Here is a 21,968-nt window from a genome sequence, read left to right on the forward strand (position 1 = left end):
TGAGTAACTGAATATCCCGTGCGAAAGAGCCGGCTTCGTAGCGCCCTAAGAGAGGCCTCCCTGCAAAAAAAAAAGAATCGAAACAAAAAACACAAAAAATATTCCCTATACATTACTCAACCCAAATAAAGTTAAATGGCAAAAAAAAATATATATACATAAATATATATATATATACATCAATCACGCTTATCTCATCCTTCACTCCTTCACTAGTCATTCCTTCACTTAGCGCCCCAGGACAGCTCTGCATGCCAGCTTTCTCTGGCGGGGTCACTATGGGGCGCTACAGGTGCAGCGGAAAACAAATTTTGCATCCGCGGCGATACCAAGAGTGTCACACACCAATGCTACGCTCCCGGGCGATATTCCTGGGCACACTGAATTTGCCGAGTGGCGCTAATACTGGTGCTCACGGCTGCAAACCTTTTAGTGCCACTGTAGCACACTATGAAACTGAATGTCTCCCCCATGTCTCTATTTATAAAGGTAAGGATACAATTTGCTTTTTAAATAGCTTTATTGACTTGTTTCTGCTGCTGATTGCTATCCAGTGGTCCATGCTTATGTGTGGACGTAGGATTAGGAGAGGATCAGGTATGGCCATCAACAGTCAAACAGTTTGCTAACACAGAGGGCCGATCTTTTTGGGGTTCCACACCACTGGAAGGGCCTGCCACACACAATGGGCTCAATTTTGGCCCACCCCTTTTTTCGGCGCACTTACTGGAGTTGTGGCACTTTTCTCCATTCAGAAGTGCAGCGAAAAAATTCCTCCCCACTTTAGCCGCTGTCCGGCCTCTCCCCGGTCATTACGCAGCATGGTCAGTCGAGTCGGGGGCTGACCCAGCGTCCTGCTCTGAAAACAGTGCCGGGACGTCTGCACATGCGCATTGGAGTTGGGTCGCGATGTCCGAGCATGCGCAGTAGCGCCGAAATTTGGCAATCGGCTATTTTTAAAGGGATACGTAGCTGCTAGTGTTTTGCCATTTGCTTGCTGCAGCCTGTTGCAGCCTGTCCAGTGAGTTTGCTTCCTGCAGCCGCTGTGTGTGCTCCGATGTCGGCAGTTCAATCGCTTCCGCCCCTAGCTCTGGCCGAGTGGTCTCCCGCACCGGCCGGCTCGCTGCCTTCAGGGCCGAGTTTTCAGACGAAGGTAGTGTTAAGTATTTAACCCTTGGCAATGTGTATCACCACCAGAGGGCCTACCTGTTGGAGTCCCAAGAGATCCCAGCATCCCTTGGGAGCACTGTATATAAGCAGACCACCCACGCAGTACCTGCACTCTGGAGTCTTATTAAAGGAGCTAAGGTCACACTTACTCATTGCTCATAGTACTCGGTTTCATCCATTATTATGAGCTTATCAATTGGCGACGAGATAACGAACAACCGCGCAAAAATGCAAAGAACAGTTGGTATCCTGGAGAAGTTCTCAGAAGGGGACGATTGGAAGGCCTTCATGGAGAGACTCGACCAATACTTCATGGCCAATGAGCTGGAAGGGGACGAGAATGCTGCCAAACGAAGGGCGATCCCTCCTTACCCTCTGTGGGGCAACAACCTATGGCCTCATGAAGAATCTTCTAGCTCCGGTAAAACCAACAACTAAATCCTATGAAGAATTGTGTACGCTGGTCCGGGAGCACCTAAATCCTAAAGAAAGCATTTTGATGGCGAGGTATCGGTTCTACACGTGTCAACTGTCGGAGGACCAGGAAGTGGCGAGCTACGTCGCTGAACTAAGGCGCCTCGCTGTACATTGCAAATTTGATGGATTCCGAGAACAAATCTTGAGAGACTTTTTTGTGCTTAGCATTGGCCATGAGGTAATTCTTCGCAAACTATTGACCGTTGAAACTCCGAATCTGAGCAAAGCCCAGGCATTTATGTCCACCTGCGACAACACCAAACAAATTTTGCAGCATAAAGAGGTTTCGGCCAGTACTGTGCACAAAGTAACGTCATTTGCGAGCAGGAATATACATGGCAGAACGTACATGCGGCTGCTGCACGACCTCAGATGACCCAGAGTCCGCCATCAATCGTTAATGCGAGGCAGTTAACACCCTGTTGGCGTTCTGGAGGTGATCATTGGGTCCATCAATGCCGCTTCAAGCACTATGTGTGCAACGGCTGCAGAACAATGGGACACCTCCAGCGAATGTGCAGGCGAGCTGCAAACCCTGAAAACCCTGCAAACCACCACGCTGCAGAGGAAGATCAATCCACTGTGGATCAGGCTGAATCGGAGGCTCGAACCGAGGAGGCAGAAGTGTATGGGGTACACACATTAAACACGAAATGTCCACCAATTATGTTAAAAGTTGAACTGAATGGAATTCCAGTATCCATGGAACTGGACACGGGAGCGAGTCAGTCCATAATGAGCAAAAAGGCCTTCGACAGGCTGTGGTGCAATAAGGTACACAGGCCCATGCTCAGCCCCAAGCTAAGAATTTACACCAAGGAACGGATCCCTGTAATTGGCAGCGCAGAAGTCAAAGTCTCCTATGATGGAGTAGTGCACGAACTCCCACTGTGGATTATGCCAGGGGATGGCCCCCAGCTGGCTGGGAAAAATCCACTGGAACTGGGATGACATCCGAGCGCTTTTGTCTGTCGACAACGCCTCATGTGCCCAGGTTCTGAGTAGATTTCCATTGTTGTTTGAGCCAGGCATTGGAAGCTTCTCGGGGGCGAAAGTGCAGATCCATTTGGTTCCCGGTACGCAACCCATCCACCACAAGGCACAGGTGGTACCGTATATGATGCAAGGGAAAGTGGAAATTGAGCTGGACAGGCTGCAGCGAGAAGGCATCATCGCGCCGGTGGAATTCAACGAGTGGGCCAGTCCGATTGTCCCGGTACTTAAAGGTGACGGCATGGTCAGAATTTGTGGGGACTATAAAGTAACGATTAACCGTTTCTCGCTACAGGACCAGTACCCGATGCCCAAGGCAGATGACCTATTTGTGACCCTGGCTGAAGGGAAGACGTTCACCAAGTTGGACCTGACCTTGGCCTACATAAAGCAGGAGCTGGAGGAATCTTCGAAAGGTCTCACCTGCATCAACACGCACAAAGGTCTGTTCATCTATAACAGATGCCCGTTCGGGATTCAATCGGCTGCGGCAATCTTCCAATGGAACATGGAGAGCCTGCTAAAGTCGGTCCCTCACACCATGGTTTTCCAGGACAACATACTGGTTACAGGTCGGGACACCATTGAGCACTTGAAAAATCTGGAAGAGGTTCTTAGTCGGTTGGATCGCGTGGGACTCAGGTTGAAACGCTCGAAGTGTGTTTTCCTGGCACCGGAGATCGAGTTCTTGGGAAGAAGAATTGCAGCAGACGTCATCAGACCCACCGACGCCAAGACAGAGGCCATCAAGAACGCGACGAGACCACAGAATGTGACAGAGCTGCGATCGTTCCTGGGACTCCTCAACTATTTCGGTAATTTCCTACCCGGGTTAAGCACCTTGCCAGAACCCCTACATGTGCTGCTGCGCAAGGGAGACGACTGGGTATGAGGGAATTCACAAGGGGCTGCCTTTGAGAAAGCCAGAAATCTGTTGTGTTCAAACAAACTACTTATCCTGTATAACCCATGTAAACGATTAGTGCTAGCTTGCGATGCGTCGTCATACGGGGTCGGATGTGTGTTACAACAGGCTCACGAATCTGTCTACACTCCTTGAGGTCTGTTAATGGCATGGTTCGGTGCGGCCTGCCGTCTATCCGCCGCTGCTCCTGGCATTGTGGGACTTCTTTGTCTGCAAAGATGACAATGGGAATGGTCACCAAAGCACTTATACCATACTGTGTGTATGTAATACAATCCTTTGTTTAATGTCCCTGGAATTTGCACATGATTCATGAGGAAGACATCGAAGTGCAGAAACATCTTTTAAGATCTCAGAAAGCAATCTTAGTAATGTATAAAGATCATTCATGGCAAATAGGGTGCAACACTAAGCCTACCTATGCCAACAGCATGAGAACAAATAGTGTGTCAGATTTATAATTTAAGAAATGAAGGAGTGTATCAATAAAAATTGTACTTACTCTAACTACCCTGCAATGATCATTGAACCTCTTCGGCACTGTGTGGGATTCCTTCAGACAGTGTAGATGGCAGAGACCACCTCAGCTATCTCACTCCAAATTTTTCTAAAGAACGATGGGAGGGGTCTACTCCCACCCCTCCTGTTCAATTCAGCCCATCTTCGTTCTGGACAAGGGTCTCATTCGCTTCTGGGTGGAACCTTCTGGCTCGCTGTCTACTCTCCTCATCCTCTATCATGAAAATTAAATTGTAAAATGGCTGACTCAACCCTGGGTGTACTGCGCATGCACAGGTGCTCCCTGTCTGCGTTAGCGTTTGTGATCAAGAGCTGACCAGAAGCGCGGGAAGAAGGAAAGAAATTTTAACTTCCGGCTCCGGTGCACAAATTCTGTTCTGCAACACCGGAGTTATTGCTAATGCTAATGATCTTCACCATTTGTCGAAAGTCGAGTGCTCTAGCGGTAACGGTAACCAAGCGGTAAAAAAAATTCTTCGCTGCGATTATCACCCAAAAATGGGCAAAATCGCAAAAAGCCAAACATCCAGCCCTCATGAAGTTGATAGTTGTGGGTTGAGAAGAGAAGCAATTACTGGAGAAGCTCTGACTATAGTTGGCTAGATCAGAGTAGAACCAAGAGAGGGCAATTCCACCAAGCTGGACAGTGGAGGAGTGCCATTGGAAGAGATTGTATCAAAGGCTGCAGAGAGGTCAAAAAGGAAGAGGAGAGATAAAACCAATAGTCACAGTCATGGAGAATGTTGTCTGATTTTGTTTCGGACCGATTCACTGCAGTGGGAAGGACAGAAACCTGATTGGAGGGATTGAAACAGGGAATTGTGGGAAAGATGGGCACAGGTCAGAGAGGTGACAACACATTCAGGGACCTTGGAGAGGAAGTGAAAGTTGAAGATGGGGTGGTAGCTAACAAGGACATAGCGGACAAGGGTGGATTATCTGAGAAGGGGATGATGATGATAGTTTACAAAGGAAAAGGGGGCAGCGTCTGAGGGGAAAGAACTATTTACAATATCAGGCAGCATGGGAGCCAGGAAAGGAAGTTAGGTGCTCAGGAGTTTAGTGGGAATGGGATTGAAGGAGGAGCAGGTAGTTGTCATTGTTGAGATGAGCTTGGAGATGGTGGGGGAGACAGGAGAGAAACTAGAAATAGATGGAGGTTCAGGGCTAAAGTAGGAGAGATACTGGGGAAGGTTTGGCTTAGTGAGCAAGGAGAAGGGGGGAGCAGTAAAGGCAGCTTAATAGTTGGTCTCTATCTTTCAAAAAAATCCATGAGTTCCTCATACTTGTTAGAGGTGAGGGTAGAGGAGACAGGGAAGAGGAGTTTTAATGTGGTTGTTGGTAGTGGAGAAAGGGAACCTGAGGTTATCATTCCCTTCCAGAGCGACATATTAAAAGATTGACCAGAGGTTAAATGATTATGAGCTACTATCAATTGTATTGTCCCACAGCTGAGGTTGACATGAAAGTACCAGAGGGAATAGGGAGAAATTAACTTCTTTAAGTGAATACAGCAGCAAAGTGTAACATCAAATCTGTATTTGCTAGACACTTTTGGAGGAAGATCAGGAACAGCCAGAGTAACTGAAACCTCCTTTGCCCGCAACCCTGATGGGTTCAATGGCGTAAGAGGCATACCATCAGGATTTGCTATTGCCTATTGCATCTAGCATCTTCCTGGACCCTTTCAATGGGCTGCATGCAGTGACAACCAGAACATGTTGATGTTGTTTAACAGTATAACCTTTGATTAGTGTAGGATATGAGTCTATATACAAAACAGTTTGAATTTGCAGATTTGTTGGCAAACATGTGCCACAATCAATCTGAGATTTGTGGTTGATGTCTTAATTTGATAGTCATTAGTATTCAATGGATATTCTGTTGTATTACTTGTTCATAAATTATCTGAGGTTTGTATACTTTCTGTAGTTGGAATGTAAAGGAACCTCTCCCTTTAGTAAAAGCTCAGGTTGACACAAGTCTCTCTCATAAGAGGCAGGCCATGAGTTGCCTATATATGATGATTGCCAAAAAATAGGGCCAAAACAGGCCTGTTTTCGCCCACTCCAGAGACTTGAGCACATAATCTAGGTTGGCACTCCAGTGCAGTACTGAGGGAGCACTGCACTATCTGAGGTACTGCCTCGGATGAGACGTTATACTGAGGCCCCATCTGTACCCTCAGTTCGATGTAAAAGATCCCATTCGAAGAAGAGCAAGGGAGTTTCCACTGATGGCCAATATTTATCACTCAATCAACATCACTAAAAAATAAATTATCAAGTCATCATCACATTGCTGTTTGTGGAAGCTTCCTCTGTGCAAATTTGCTGCCGTGTTTCTTACATTACAACAATGAGTACACTTGAAAAGTACATAATTGTGTGAATAGCACTTTGGGACGTCATGAGGTTGTGAAAGGCGCTATAGAAATGAAAGTCAATTTTTTCTTTTCAACAATGTCATGCTAAGTAATTTCCTTGGGTCCAATAGAAAGTTCCTGGAACAGAAACAGAACAGAGAGCAGTGCCTTATCTTCCAGTGGGAAGTAAATCTGTGCAAAATCAAGAATAGTAGACATCTGAAATGAATACAGAAATTGCTAGAACTGCACAATTCCACATTTATAGAGAAAACACATGGATGTTTTAGCACATGTCTTCATCATAACTTGGAATCATTGAGCTGGATTTTTGGTCTTCTGCCGTCCCTGTTAGCGCCCCGGAGGGGTGGCAATGGTGGCGGTAAGCACCGCTGGGCGGGCGGCCAGCTTCCAGCGCCCCACCGGGAAATTCGGTGCCGGTTTGGAGGGGGCATGGAACATTACGGGCCGGAAATGGCGAGCCGGTGTGCAACACTCCTGGTTGTGACTCCGGCTTAACCTTTGGCTGCCCAATCCGTAGTGCTCCATAGATCACCCTAGTGGGAATGCCTGTGGAAGCTGGCGTTCCAAGCTGTAGCAGCCGCAGTGAGGTAAGTGTGATTGTTTTTTTTTGCAATTTATGTTGCGATGGCATGAGTTATTTATTGGGAATGTTTTTGGTGTTTTTTTTCTGTTTTTTTCCCCTCCAGGCCTCTCTTAGAGCACTCCGAGGCCAGCTGTTTAGCTCGGAATTTTCACTTGCTCAGCTGGACCAGCGCCCTAAGAAAGGTGTGTAAAGCCTCCCTTAGTGTTCCGCTCCACACTTGGGGCTCAGCTGATGAATTTTGTGGCTGAGAACGCAAACCATTTCCCGCCGCCATTGCTGCCCCGAAATGACCAGAACCGAAAATACAGTCCACTCTCTTTCTAGTAATAGTACTGTTTGGCTCGTACTCAAATTGCAAAGGTTACTTTGCAGTGACCCTAATTTTGATCTAAGTACCACAAACTCCCATTTTCTCCAGTGATTTAAACACAAGGTAAAAGCAATACGGTCATTGACCAAAAGCCAATTTACAACAACAACTTGCATTTACATAATGCCTTTTATGTAGAAAAATGTCTCAAGGTGCTTTGCGGAAGCATAATCATCCAAAAATGGACACTGAGCCAAAGAAGGAGAAATTAGGAGGAGTGAATGGAAGCTTCATCAAAGAGATGGCTTTTAAGGAGCATTTTAAAGGAGGATAGAGAGGTGGAAAGAACTAGAGAGGGAATTCCAGAGCGTGGGGATTGAACAGCGGAAGGCACAGCTGCCAAAGGTGGGCAAAGGGAGTGGGGATGCACAGGACCCCAGCGTTGGAGGAAAGCAGAGTTTGGGGTGGGGTTGTAGAGCTGGAGCAGGATACAGAGACACGGAGAGCCAAGATCATGAAGGGATTTAAACAGAATGATGAGTATTTAAATTGGAGGTGCTGGGGGGACTGGACCAATATAGGCCAACAAGGACAGGGGTGATAGGTATGTGGAATTTGGTATGGGATCGGATACATTCGGCAGGGTTTGGACGAGATGAAGTTTTTGGAGAGTGAAAGCTGGGAGGCGAACCAGGAGACCATTGGAATAAGCGAGTCTGGAGACGACAAAGGCATGGAGGCGGGCGATGTTATGTAGGTGGACATAAGATGTCTGTGTGATGGAAAGAATGTGGAGTTGGTAGCTCAGCTCGGATTGAATAGGACTGATTCCGACCGTGCACATGCTATTTGACAGTGAACTGATCTTAAATTTTTGGGAGCGGTATTGAGGAAAAGAAAAGAACCTGTATAAAATAACCCAAGCTGCAAATTTGAGCAACTTTTTTTTAGTGTGTTATAGGCAAATCTTTGTAAAAGAGAGACTAATGTTTAATATGTTTATATATTTCTACATATGAAACTGATGTAATTTATGAAGCATTAACGTTTATCAGCAGATATGATACACTGAGAGGAATTTTAGGATCTTTAAGCAGTGTATTTTCTTTACAAACTATTCAGAATATTACATCATGTTATATCGTTAACTTAATTTAAATAGAATACCAAAATGATACCATGCAATTTAAAGTCGTACTCCAATCAACAATATCAATGAAGTGTCAGGGAGCGGGAAAGGCTCCTTTTATATCGACACAATACAACCATAACAAAAACAACTTGCATTTATATCACACCTTAAACATAGTAAAACACCCCAAGAGATTTCACAGGAACATTATCAGACAGAAATGAACAATGAGCCAAAGAAGGACACATTCAGACATAGAACCAGGTAATTAAGATATTGTAAATGAGGAAATCTAAGTGCAGAGCACAGATCCAGAAAGTCTACATTCAGGGCACCAACTCCACCATCTTGCTGCACTGACTCCACCATTTCAACCGCCATTATTTTGCCATGTATAACATCCACTTATCGTCCATTTTAACGCTGAAATGACGTGTAACGCCCATATATCGCCCATTTTGGCACAAAATGGAAATTGACGGGCATTTTTCGGAAACTTATAGCTGAGCGTTACTTTTCCCATGTGCTTAGTGCAGGAAAAAATATTACCGCCTGCCCACTTCATCAGAATGGGCAAAATCAATGCCCATAATATCGGCCAGCGTTACTTTCCGCACTGAATTAACGCCAAGATTCAATAATACCACTCGCCCATTTTTTTGTCGTAAAGACCACATTTGGCAAAAATAACACCCAGGAGATCGGCCACCGCCACTTTCACCACCTCGCGCACATATTGCCCACAATATCGCTCGCCCAAAAAACACCCAGAAAAAGTGGAACTGTTCTGAACTAAAGCTAGCGGAGTGGCTGACATTTTTTAAATCACAGGTCGCTTCATTCAAAAGGCTGCTTCAACTTCCGGGGGGGGTTTGCATTGACTCTGGAGTTCTTCTCAGGTGAAATGACCATCTCAACAGACATATTTTCAGACTCTGGACTATTGGGGGTTTATTCCAGATGTATTTTAGTGAGGAAATTATCGCTATTATACTTTCATTGCAATGGGGCCAGCCATTTCTCAGCCTGCATCGATTAATACACAGATGCTGCAGAGTGCAGATGGCTCAATGTGTGATGCACATCATTATGCCCCCAATTTAAGACATGCAAGAATGAGGAGGAGGGCCAGACCATACACACCCTGCATGTACAGGGAAAAGAAGTCTGAGCTTGACGTCTCCGACCATACCTGCCTTCGGAGACTGCACTTCCACAAGTTGGTGATCAATGACATATGTGAGCTCATCAGGCCACATATGCAGCCTGCCATCAGGACATCAGTGTCGATCGAGGACAAGGTCACCGCCACTGTCTTTCTACGCGTCCGGTTCCTTTCGGGCCTCTGCGGTCGAGATTTGTCCTCTGTCTCACCATACAACCCTTCGCTGCATTAGACAGGTCACGGAAGCCCTGTACGCGAGAGGGATGGACTTTATCAGCTTCCCCATGACCGCGGAGGCTCAGACTGACAGGGCTGGAGCTTTCTACCGCATTGCTGTTCTCCAGAGTGCAGGGAGCTATACAGTGCAATCACATCGTCATGCAGCCACCTTCTCAGGACCTAGAGTGTTTTCATAACAGAAAAGATTTCACTCACTGAAGGTATAACTAGTTATCGACCACAACCAGATCATAATGGCAGTGAATGCCAAATGTCCGGGCACCTTCGATGAAGCTCACATCCTGCGTGAGAGCGCTGTCTCTGACATCTTTAAGAGTCAGCCACAAGGACAATGCTGGATGCTTGGTGATGACCGATATGGCTTAGCCACCTGGCTGATGACCCTCCTACATGACACCCACACCGAGGCCAAGAAGTGATACAACCGGAGCCACAGAGACACACGCAATGTGGTCCAGAAAACAATAACTGTGCTTAAGCAGTGCTTCAGATGTCTGGACCACTCAGGAGGGGAGCTACAACCCTGAGCAAGTAGGTAAATTCGTGGTCGTGTGCTCCATCTGGCTATCAGGAGGGCCAAGAATTGCCAGAAGGGACTGATGGTCCACCTCAGGATCGAGAGAAAGAGGACGATGAGGGGCTGGAAGCTGACCTAGGGCCAGACATAGAAACATAGAAACATAGAAAATAGGTGCAGGAGCAGGCCATTCGGCCCTTTGAGCCTGCACCACCATTCAATATGATCATGGCTGATCATGCAGCTTCAGTACCACACTCCTGCCTTCTCTCCATACCCCCTGATCCCTTTAGGCATAAGGGCCACATCTAACTCCCTTTTGAATATATCCAACGAACTGGACTCAACAACTTTCTGTGCTAGAGAATTCCATAGGTTCACAATTCTCTGGGTGAAAAAGTTTCTCCTCATCTCGGTCCTATATAGCTTACCGCTTATCCTTAGACTGTGACCCCTGGTTCTGGACTTCCCCAACATCAGAAACATTCTTCCTGCATCTAACCTGTCCAATCCCGTCAGAATTTTATATGTTCCTATGAGATCCTCTCTCATTCTTCTAAACTCCAGTGAATATAAACCTGGTCGATCCAGTCTTTCTTCATATGTTAGTCCTGCCATCCCGGGAAGCAGTCTGGTGAACCTTTGCTGCACTCCCTCAATAGCAAGAATGACCTTCCTCAGATTAGGAGACCAAAACTGCACACAATACTCAAGATGTGGTCTCACCAAGGCCCTGTACAACTGCAGCAAGACCTCCCTGCTCCTTTACGCAAATCCTCTCGCTATGAAGGCCAACATGCCATTTGCTTTCTTAACTGTCTGCTATACCTGCTATACCTACTTTCAATGACTGATGTACTATGACACCCAGGTCACATTGCACCTCCCCTTTTACTAATCTGTCACTATTCAGATAATAATCTGCCTTCCTGTTTTTGCCACCAAAGTGGATAACCTCACACTTACCCACATTATACTGCATCTGCCATGCATTTGCCCACTCACCTAACCTGTCCAAGTCACCCTGCAGTCTCTTAGCATCCTCCTCACAGCTCACACTGCCACCCAGCTTAGTGTCATCTGCAAACTTGGAGATATTACATTCAATTCCTTCATCTAAATCATTAATATATATTGTAAATAGCTGACGTTCCAGCACTGAACCCTGCCGTACCTCACTAGTCATTGCCTGCCATTCTGAAAAGGAGCCGTTTATTCCCACTCTTTGCTTCCTGTCTGCTAACCAGTTCTCTATCCACGTCAATACATCACCCCCAATCCCATGTGCCTTAATTTTGCACACTAATCTCTTGTGTGGGACTTTGTCAAAAGCCTTTTGAAAGTCCAAATACACCACATCCACTGGTTCTCCCTTACTAGTTACATCCTCAAAAAATTCTGGAAAATTTATCAAGCATGATTCCCCTTTCATAAATCCATGCTGACATGGACCGGTCCTGTCACTGCTTTCCAAATGCGCTGCTATTACATCTTTAATAATTGTTTCCAGCATTTTCCCCACTACCGATGTCAGGCTAACCAATCTATAATTCCCTGTTTTCTCTCTCCCTTCTTTTTTAAAAAGTGGGGTTACATTAGCTATCCTCCAATCCATAGGAACTGATCCCGAGTCCATGGAATGTTGGAAAATAAGCACCCATGCATCTACTATTTCTAGGGGTACTTCCTTAAGTACTCTGGGATGCAGACTATTAGTCCCTGATGATTTATCGGCCTTTAATCCCATCAATTTCCCTAACATCATTTCCTGACTAATAAGGATTTCCTTCAGTTCCCTCAGTACCCTCAGTTCCTCCTTTTCGCTAGACCCTCAGTCCCCTCGTATTTTCGGGAGGTTATTTGTGTCTTCCTTAGTGAAGACAGAACCAAGGTATTTGTTCAATTGGTCTGCCATTTCCTTGTTCCCCATTATGAATTCACTTGATTCTGACTGCAAGGGACCTACTTTAGCCTTCACTAATCTTTTTCTCTTCACATATCTATAGAAGCTTTTGCAGTCAGTTTTTATGTTCCCTGCAAGCTTACTCTCATACTCTATTTTCCCCCTCCTAATTAAACCCTTAGTCCTCCTCTGCTGAATTCTAAATTTCTCCCAGTCCTCAGGTTTGTTGCTTTTTCTGGCCAATTTTTATGCCTCTTCCTTGGATTTAACACTATCCCTAATTTCCCTTGTTGAGCCACCTTCCCGTTTTATTTTTATGCCAGACAGGGATGTACAATTGTTGTAGATCATCCATGTGATCTTTAAATGTCTGCCATTGCCTATCTACCGTCAACCCTTTAAGTATCATTTGCCAGTCTATCCAAGCCAATTCACATTTCTTACCATCTAAGTTACCTTTCTTTAAGTTCAGGACCCTAGTCTCTGAATTAACTGTGTCACTCTCCATCTTAATGAAGAATTCTACCATATTATGGTCACTCTTCCCCAAGGGGCCTCGCACGACAAGATTGCTATTTAAACCTCTCTCATTACACAAGACCCAGTCAAGGATGGCCTGCTCTCTAGTTGGTTCCTCGACATATTGGTCTAGAAAATCATCCCTTATACACTCCAGGAAATCCTCCTCCACAGTATTGCTACCAGTTTGGTTAGCCCAATCTATATGTTTGGTTAGCCCAATCAGGCTGGTGATGCAATCATGCCCATGACCCCCTCCGGACTGCAGGAAAGGGCCCGTGGTGGCTACATAGCTGCAAGAGTCTTACATGAGGAGCTAATACCTGAACAATTTGACTGAAAGAACGTTGCTGTGAGTGACAACGCTGACAGACTGATGTGTATGTGCAGCTCAGACATCAATGGTGTCCATCATCTTGGTGCCAGTTAAAGTTTACATTGATTGAAGTTGAGTTTTATTTAACACTCTCATATTAAGGAATCACCAGCTATCTGAGACAATGCGCAACAAGGTTATGTACAATAAAACATTTTTTATACCAACATTGGTCTGAAATCATAAGTATCACAGACAATAACACCCCACTTTTTCCACCATTGAGACATCAATCAAATGTTCAACATGTCCAGCAACACAGAATACAAAGGGAAAGCAGGATGGTGGTCCCCTCCCACCATACATTACAACAAATTGCATACACCCAGATGGAGATAAAACACAGCCATCACCTGCGGACATGCACCTCACTTTCCTTCCCCTCTCCCCTTCTCCCCACCTCTACCCCTTCCCCTCCTCGCTCCACGATGCCTGGCCGAGGAGCTCCTCAGTCAGTGCCTCATTGGGAGGGATGAAGGCCGATGCGGTGGTTGAATGGGTACGGGAGCAGGGGGTGCCGAGGGGGCAACATTCTCTGATGCAGAAGCAGGATCTTGCTGCTTGCTCTCATCTGTCATTTGCAGTTGGTGGTGCAGAACCTCGGGGTGGAGTGCCATGCTCTGGACCACTGGGAGGCCTGTGCCAGCAGTGTTCCTAGCGACCGTATCCAGGTCCTCCACCATCCACGGAATGTACTCAGTCATGGTGGCCAGCTGTCGGGATATGTCCCCCAATGCTTCGATGAGCTGGTCACCAATGTCTACAGTCCTCCTGGACAACTGTACCATCTCTCTGCTCTCATGTGGCGCTCGTGGACCAGCCCTGCCACATCCACGAGACCTCCGAGTGGTCGGCGCCGTCCTGGGGACAAATTGGGTGCCCAGTGGCGAGGTGCTTGGGGCCAGTACTTCCAGAGTGGAGGAGGGAATGACCGGAGGACCACTAGATGGCCTTGGGGTGGAATGGCTTCTGGAGCATGGCGATGCAGGTTCCTCGAAGTCGGTGCTCTCATCCGTGGAGAGCAGACCCAGCGGATTGACAGGCGAGAATCGGAGCTCCTCAGCAGATGTAGGATCGTCCGGAGAGTCGGGCCCCGCGCCCCCACCTTCTGGCCTCTGTGGTCTTGACTGGGGCCGCGCTGCTGGCTGAGCTGCAAAACACAAATGAGGAGAAGGGGGTGCTAGGGTCACAAGGTGAGTCCAGCGCTACACACAGCATATGCACAACAAAAGCACCAGCGCTCTCAAAATCATCACAAACATCTCATTTCATGACCATCAACACATTTGCATTGCAATGATTATCATTAGGCCAGCATTATTTCTATGACAATTTTAGAAATCATCTATCATATATGATTGTTCGGATATGAGTGGGTGTGGCATCTATTGATTTTACATCATGCAATGGTGTAAGCTTTACTCACATGGCAGCACTTCAAGGTCTGCAGATGCTTCCGTGGCTGTCCATGTGTGCTTCCCCACGAGTGTGAGCACCCGCTCCTCTGTCTCAGTGATGTCGCTGGGGACTGGTGGCCCCCCCACCCGTTTGCCTCTGCACGGACCTCATCGTCGATAGCTTCTTCTGTAACTGGTGACAGGCCAACATGGCATGAGATCATTGCGTGGTATCATTATTAGGTAATGTCACAAAGACATGATACAACACATAACCGACAGAGGTAATCATGATTATTATGAAAATTATCATTCTTTACCTAAAGACGAGCACTGTAACCGCAGGCTTTGAGTAAAACATTCCCGGTAAAAGTGAAAGACCTCACATCTGCTGATAGTCATTCATGACTGTTACAAATCAAATTATATAAATACATAAGTACATGTAAATAAATGTAATACTTACTCTTGCGGATCCCACAAGGTCATTTCAGCGTTTGCCGCATTGGTTGCCCTCACGCATCTAGTTGGTCGCCGACGAGACCACCTAGAACATAAGAACATAAGAAATAGGAAGAGGAGTAGGCCATACGGCCCTCGAGCCTGCTCCACCATTCAATAAAATCATAGCTGATCTGATCATGGACTCAGCTCCACTTCCCCGCCCGCTCCCCATAATCCCTTATCCCCTTATCTTTTAAGAAGCTGTTTATTTCTGTCTTAACTTTATTCAATGTCTCAGCTTCCACAGCTCTCTGAGGCAGCACATTTCACAGATTTACAACCCTCTGAGAGAAGAAATTTCTCCTCATCTCTGTTTTAAATGGGCGGCCCCTTATTCTAAGATCGTGCCCTCTAGTTCTCGTCTCCCACATCAGTGGAAACATCCTCACTGCATCCACCTTGTCAAGCCCCCTCATAATCTTATACGTTTCGATAAGATCATCTCTCATTCTCTGAACTCCAATGAGTAGAGGCCCAACCTACTCAACCTTTCCTCATAAGTCAACCCCCTCATCCCCGGAATCAACTTAGTGAACCTTCTCTGAACTGCCTCCAAAGCAAGTATATCCTTTCGTAAATATGGAAACCAAAACTGCACGCAGTATTCCAGGTGTGGCCTCACCAATACCTTAGATAGCTGTAGTAAGACTTGCCTGCTTTTATACTCCATCCCCTTTGCAATAAAGACCAAGATACCATTGGCCTTCCTGATCACGTGCTGTACCTGCATAATATCCTTTTGTGTTTCATGCACAAGTACCCCCAGGTCTTGCTGTACTGTGGCACTTTGCAATCTTTCTCCATTTAAATAATAACTTGCTCTTTGATTTTTTTTCTGCCAAAGTGCATGACCTCACACTTTCCAACATTATACTCCACCTGGCAAATTTTTGCCCACTCACTTAGCCTGTCTATGTTCTTTTGCAGATTTTTTGTATCCTCCTCACACATTGCTTTTGTATCATCAGCAAACTTGGCTACGTTACACTCAGCCCCTTCTTCCACGTCGTTAATATAGATTGATCCCTGCGGCACCGTACTAGTTACTGGTTGCCAACCAGAGAATGAACGATTTATCCCGACTCTATGTTCTCTGTTAGTTAGCCAATCCTCTATCCATGCTAATATATTACCCCCAACCCCATGAACTTTTATCTTGTGTAGTAATCTTTTACGTGGCACCTTGTCAAATGCCTTTTGGAAGTCCAAATGCACCCACTGGTTCCCTTTTATCCACCCTGTTTATTACATCCTCAAAGAACTCCAGCAAATTTGTCAAACATGACTTCCCCTTCATAAATCCTTGCTGACTCTGCCTGACCGAATTTTGCTTTTTCAAATGTCCTGCTACTGCTTCTTTAATAATGGACTTCATCATTTTCCCAACCACAGATGTTAGGCTAACTGGCCTATAGTTTCCTGCTTTTTGTCTGCCTCCTTTTTTAAATAGGGGCATTACATTTGCAGTTTTCCAATCTGCTGGGACCTCCCCAGAATCCAGGGAATTTTGGTAGATTACATCCAATGCATCCACATTCCCTGCCGTTACTTCTCTTAAGACCCTAGGATGCAAGCCATCAGGTCCAGGGTTTTTATCTGCCTTTAGTCCCATTATCTTACTGAGTACCACCTCTTTAGTGATTGTGATTGTGTTAAATTCCTCCCCCCCATAGCACCTAGAATATTCACTGTTCGAATATTGTTAATGTCCTCTACCATAAAGACTGATATGTCAGTCCATATCGTCTGGTAGGCCTTTGGGGTGGGCTTCGCACGCCCTCCCTGTGTCAAATCACCCCAGTATAACTCGACCTCCTGCAGGAGGGAGGCATTTGCCTCGTCCGAGAACCTCCTCGCTCTTTTGCGCCCTCCAACCTTCTCCTCTCCCAGCTCACTGCTCTCTCCAGCGTCAGTCTCCACAGCGTGCTGTGATGCCTCCTCCTCTCCCTCCATTATAGGCCAAATTCGGGCAAATATGTGGCTGGTAACAGCTAATTTTTGTTTTCCTATTTGCTGTAAAGCTTGAAAATCTCTCTCCTTCCTCCCAAAGCAGCCACACCACACCCAGACATGCCTTAAGTCCCTCTCAGCTCCCTCTCTCTCTGTCTCCTCTTCTGCGCATGTCATGATGATCCTTGACATCCTGAATCATGGGAATTGAGTGTTGCCATGCTGTTGCTAAGGACGGCAACACTTTACGGCAGAAGGTCAGTGGGATTGAACACTACCGCCCATTTCATATCGCTCGCGGTAACGCCCATTTTCAAAAATGGAGCTTAGATGCTTTGAGAATGGGCAAGAAGCCAGCGATCTGAAAACCCATTTTTACCACCCATGCTGGAAATAACGCCCATTTTTGAGCGATAAACACAAAAGTGTAAAATCTAGCCCTAAGTTTCATATTGTATTACAACCTATTTTCTCACATTAAGGAAAAGGATATGAATGCTGAAATGATTTATTAAAATGCTATTTTGTTGAAAAAGTTTTCAATAATAATCCAAAGATCCCGATTTAATATTTCTACACAGTGGAAAGAGACCAGAATGTAAACTTGGTCTACAATGAATTTGATGTCTTGATTGGTAAATTTTCCCTTCCTAGATATACTGGGTAATGATGTTGGGGCCAAGTTTCCGATTGTTTCCGTTAGTTAAATCAGTACAATCCGGACGGAATCAGCTGAACCAATGCAAAATATCCGGGTATTTGAAATATAAGTGAGTTACATCCAGAACTACTTACGCTCATGTTTTCCACACTGTCTCCGCTGGTCAAGATTCAATTCGTCCGAATCAGGCCCTGCCCACAAAGCTGGGTAAGTACTCAGGTTACAGTTGCGGGATTCCACCGATTGCGCTGGTTCGGGAAGGCTCTTCAAATTGAGCTCATTTTCTTTGGCACACAGGCACTAGTGGGCATGTTTTAAAAGATTTTTCATATCAAAAAATATAGAGTTTACTAAGAAACTGACTAGTGTACACCAATGAAACCATTAAATGGTTCAGTATCACCTCTTAAAGTAATTTTCATTGATTTTAAATCAGGTTCCTCACAGGTGGAGTACTAGACATACTTATTAAAAATGTTTCTTTTTGGTGATAAACCCATTTTCAGCTGTATTAATAAAACTGCACCAGGTTACTACTCCTAAATATATCAAGGAATACTTTTTAATGGAAAGAATACAAAAAAGAAACAATTCCATTCTATTGCACTGCCTGATTGTGCTGGTTCATGGAAGATGTTACTTTTGTGATTATGCAAATTAATTTTAGTGGAAACTAGAGGTATAACCTAACCAGCACAATTTCAAGTGCATTTAGGTCGCAATTTCCTGATTGCGCCCAAAGCGGAAACTCTACCTCATCATTTTTCCACAATGTTGCAGTGTTCAAATTGCACAATCATTTATAGGGTGAATGGCTTAATTTATGGGAATTAAACTGCTTAACACAATTAGCAAGCTTAAAACTGCCTCAAATTTAGTTCCGAATTTGCAGTTTCATTGAGAGAGGCCATGGATTACGTGACAAAGGAACCATTGTCATTGGGTCAATATTCTGGAGTTGGTTTAAGGCTTAAGTATTGGTACAGAAAAGTAAAGGGAGCTTTACTCTTCACCTATACAATGACACTTGTTTCTTAAAGCGTGAATCACTGCATAAGTTGTTCCCGTTAGTATTTGATTTTTACTGTTTAAGTGGTAATAAATCTTTATTTACCATAGAATGTACAGCAAGCAATTCCAGTCAACATCCTTGGAAGGCTATAATTTCCTTCCGAGTATCTCCCAATTATATGTTACCAGATTAACCAACTGCAATACAAATACCATAGAGTTGTGTCAATGCTTATGATTTGTCTTTACTCTCAACATTCAATTCTGGACTGAGTTGAATAACACAGTTCGAGTTCAGTATGACTTACCAGCGCATCAGATAGCTTAAAGCACAACCAAATGCTGTTTTGTAATATGAAGTCATTTAACCTGCCTAAGCCTGAAAAATGACTGTGTAATATTCAGATGCTGAATGCTTTCATATCAAATTTCTTTCTCTCTATTGTTCAAATGAAGACATTAACTACAGAATCATAGATTCATACAGCACAGAGGGAGCCCATTTGTCCCATCGGCCTGTGTCTGCTCTGAGAAAGAGCTATCCAATTAGTCTCACTCCTCTGCTCTTTCCCATAGCCTTGCAATTTGTTCCATTTCAAGGATACGTCAAATTCCCTTTTATAGGTTACTATTGAATCTGTGTTATACATTATCACAAAACCTAGGCATCTTTATTTTAAAGTACTAAAGGCAGTTAGTAGCAGACTCATGCACAATAGCTCCTTCATGAAATTGTGCCAATGAAAACCATCTCACTGGATAGCAGCCTGTGGGTAATAATGACACACTGGAGTTTGGGAACTCTGGAGAACTGAGGGTGGATCTACGCTACAGTATCAATGGTATTCCCCATATAATGGGATATGCAGCAGTGTATGAAGTTTGTGAATCTATTCCACCTTCGGAGCCCTCTTTAGCATACTGTTTTAGAACAGTATTTTGCTGTCATTTCAGTCTCAATGATGACACAAAGCGCCGTGAAAGCCCTTTATTTGTATCATAATGAATTGAAAGTTTTAGTACGTGCCTGTTAAATAGGTGAGACAGCAAAAATGTAGATTGGTGCATGAGGCAGCTCAGTCATAACTCGTAAATTGTAAAATCAAATTGGGCCAAAGTATATATTAGCAATGAAAATAAATGCACAGTCTGAATTCTGTTGGTGCTCCAACATTTTGTGGCATGGGTAGAAATTGGATTTGTGGCTGCAGATCCCCTCCCTATTGATTTTCTGACCATGATGTGCCATAAGGAGATAGGTTAAATGTCCTCGGAGTCCGAACTCCAAACCATCGTTGACACCCTCACTGGGCCTACGAGAGTCTGGGCCTCATATTAGACATCAGTAAGGCAAAGGTCCTCTACCAACCTGCCCCCACCACACAGTACTGCTCCCCCATTATCAAGATCCACGATGAGACCTTGGACAACGTGGACCACTTCTCATACCTTGGGAGCCTACTATCAGAAAGGGCAGACATCGATGACGAATTCCAACAACATCTTCAGTGTGCCAGTGCAGTCTTCGGCTGCCTGAGGAAAAGAGTATTCGAAGACCAGGATCTCAAACTCGGCACCAAGCTCATGGTCTACAGAGCAGTAATGATACCCGTCCTCCTATATGCTTCAGAGATGTGAACTATGTACAGTAGGCACCTCAAAGCTCTGGAGAAATACCACTGCAAAATCCTGCAAATTCATTGGCAGGTTAGGTGCACCAATGTCAGCATTCTCTCTCAGGCCAACATCCCCAGCATCAAGGCATTGACCACGCTCGATCAGCTCCGATAGACGCGCCGCATTGTCCACATGCCCGATACTAGACTCCCAAAGCAAGCATTCTATCCCGAGCTACGTCACAGCAGGTGAGTCCCAGGAGGGCAGAGAAAACGCTTCACGGACACCCTCAAAGTCACATCCCCATCGATTCTTGGGAATTCCTGGCCCAAGACCGCTCAAAGTGGAGGAGGAGCATCCGAGAAGGCACCGAACACTTTGAGTCTCTTCGCCGGGAGCACGTTGAAGCCAAGCGCAAACAGTGGAAGGAGCGTACGACAAATCAAGCACCCCACCCACCTGTCCCTCCAACCACTGTCTGCTCCACCTGTGACAGAGACTGTAGATCTTGCATTGGTCTCATCAGTCACCTTTGAACTCATCTTAGTGTGAAAGCAAGTCATCCTCAACTCTGGGGGACTGCTTAAGAAGAAGGTTAAATGTAAAATACATAGGATTCCATAGCAATGTACGGGACCGAAAAGACCATTACGGTCCATCTGACATGTTCCAGCCCTAGTGAAATATCATACCCCATAATACTTCTCATATTATTTCTATCATTATTTTCACCAGATACTTATCCAGCAGTCAACTGTTCTGACATAATCAGCCCTTACTGCTTCACTTAATAGTCTGTATATTCATCATTCACTGGGCATAATTTTGACTTTAGACAATAACTGTAAAAGCACAGAAAATGCTGGAAACCTCAGCAGGTCAGGCAGCATCTGTGGAGAGAAACAGAGTTAACATTTTGGGTCGATGACCCTCAGATCTGGAAAAGTTCGAGATTTAACAGATTCTTAAGGAAGTGCAAGGGGCACTGAAAGGGGGAGGGGAGGAGAGAACAAAAGGGAAGGTCTGTGATAGGGTGGAAGGCTGATGAGGTTTAAGAGACAAAAGGGAGGATGGGCAAAAATGAGATGCTGGTGGCACGTTAGGAAACAAAAGATGAGTTTCGATGGGTGTGAATGGTGGAATCATCACCAGCTGCCATGGGAAAGAAAAAAATAAAAGGCAGGCGGGTGGGGGGTGGGGGGGTGGTGCGGAGGGGAGGCGGGGGGGGGTGAGGGAAGGCGGGGGGGGGGCAGTTTGTAAAAAAAAAGTGAGGAAAGGGGAAAAAAAATGTAAGGGCAGAGATTATGGTCTGAAATTGTTGACCTCGATGTTGAGTCCAGAAGTTCAGGTCGATGACACTTCGTCAGAACTGTCTGCTCCCCACCTCCAGCCTCACTGCTCACCATACTCCCCCATTGTGCTTCCCTTCACTTCCTGCACCACACGTCACAACACCACCTTACCCTCGTACTCACCCACTCACCACTATTGCAACCCTCACTTCCTCACACCTCACATCTTGTGCACAACATCTGCACGACTTGACTTCCACACTCGCCAAACACCACATAAAACTGTGACTAACTCACCCCCTTTCTTGCAGGAGAAGG

The sequence above is a fragment of the Pristiophorus japonicus genome, chromosome 12, assembly GCF_044704955.1.
Source record: "Pristiophorus japonicus isolate sPriJap1 chromosome 12, sPriJap1.hap1, whole genome shotgun sequence".
In the NCBI taxonomy this organism is placed as follows: domain Eukaryota; kingdom Metazoa; phylum Chordata; class Chondrichthyes; family Pristiophoridae; genus Pristiophorus; species Pristiophorus japonicus.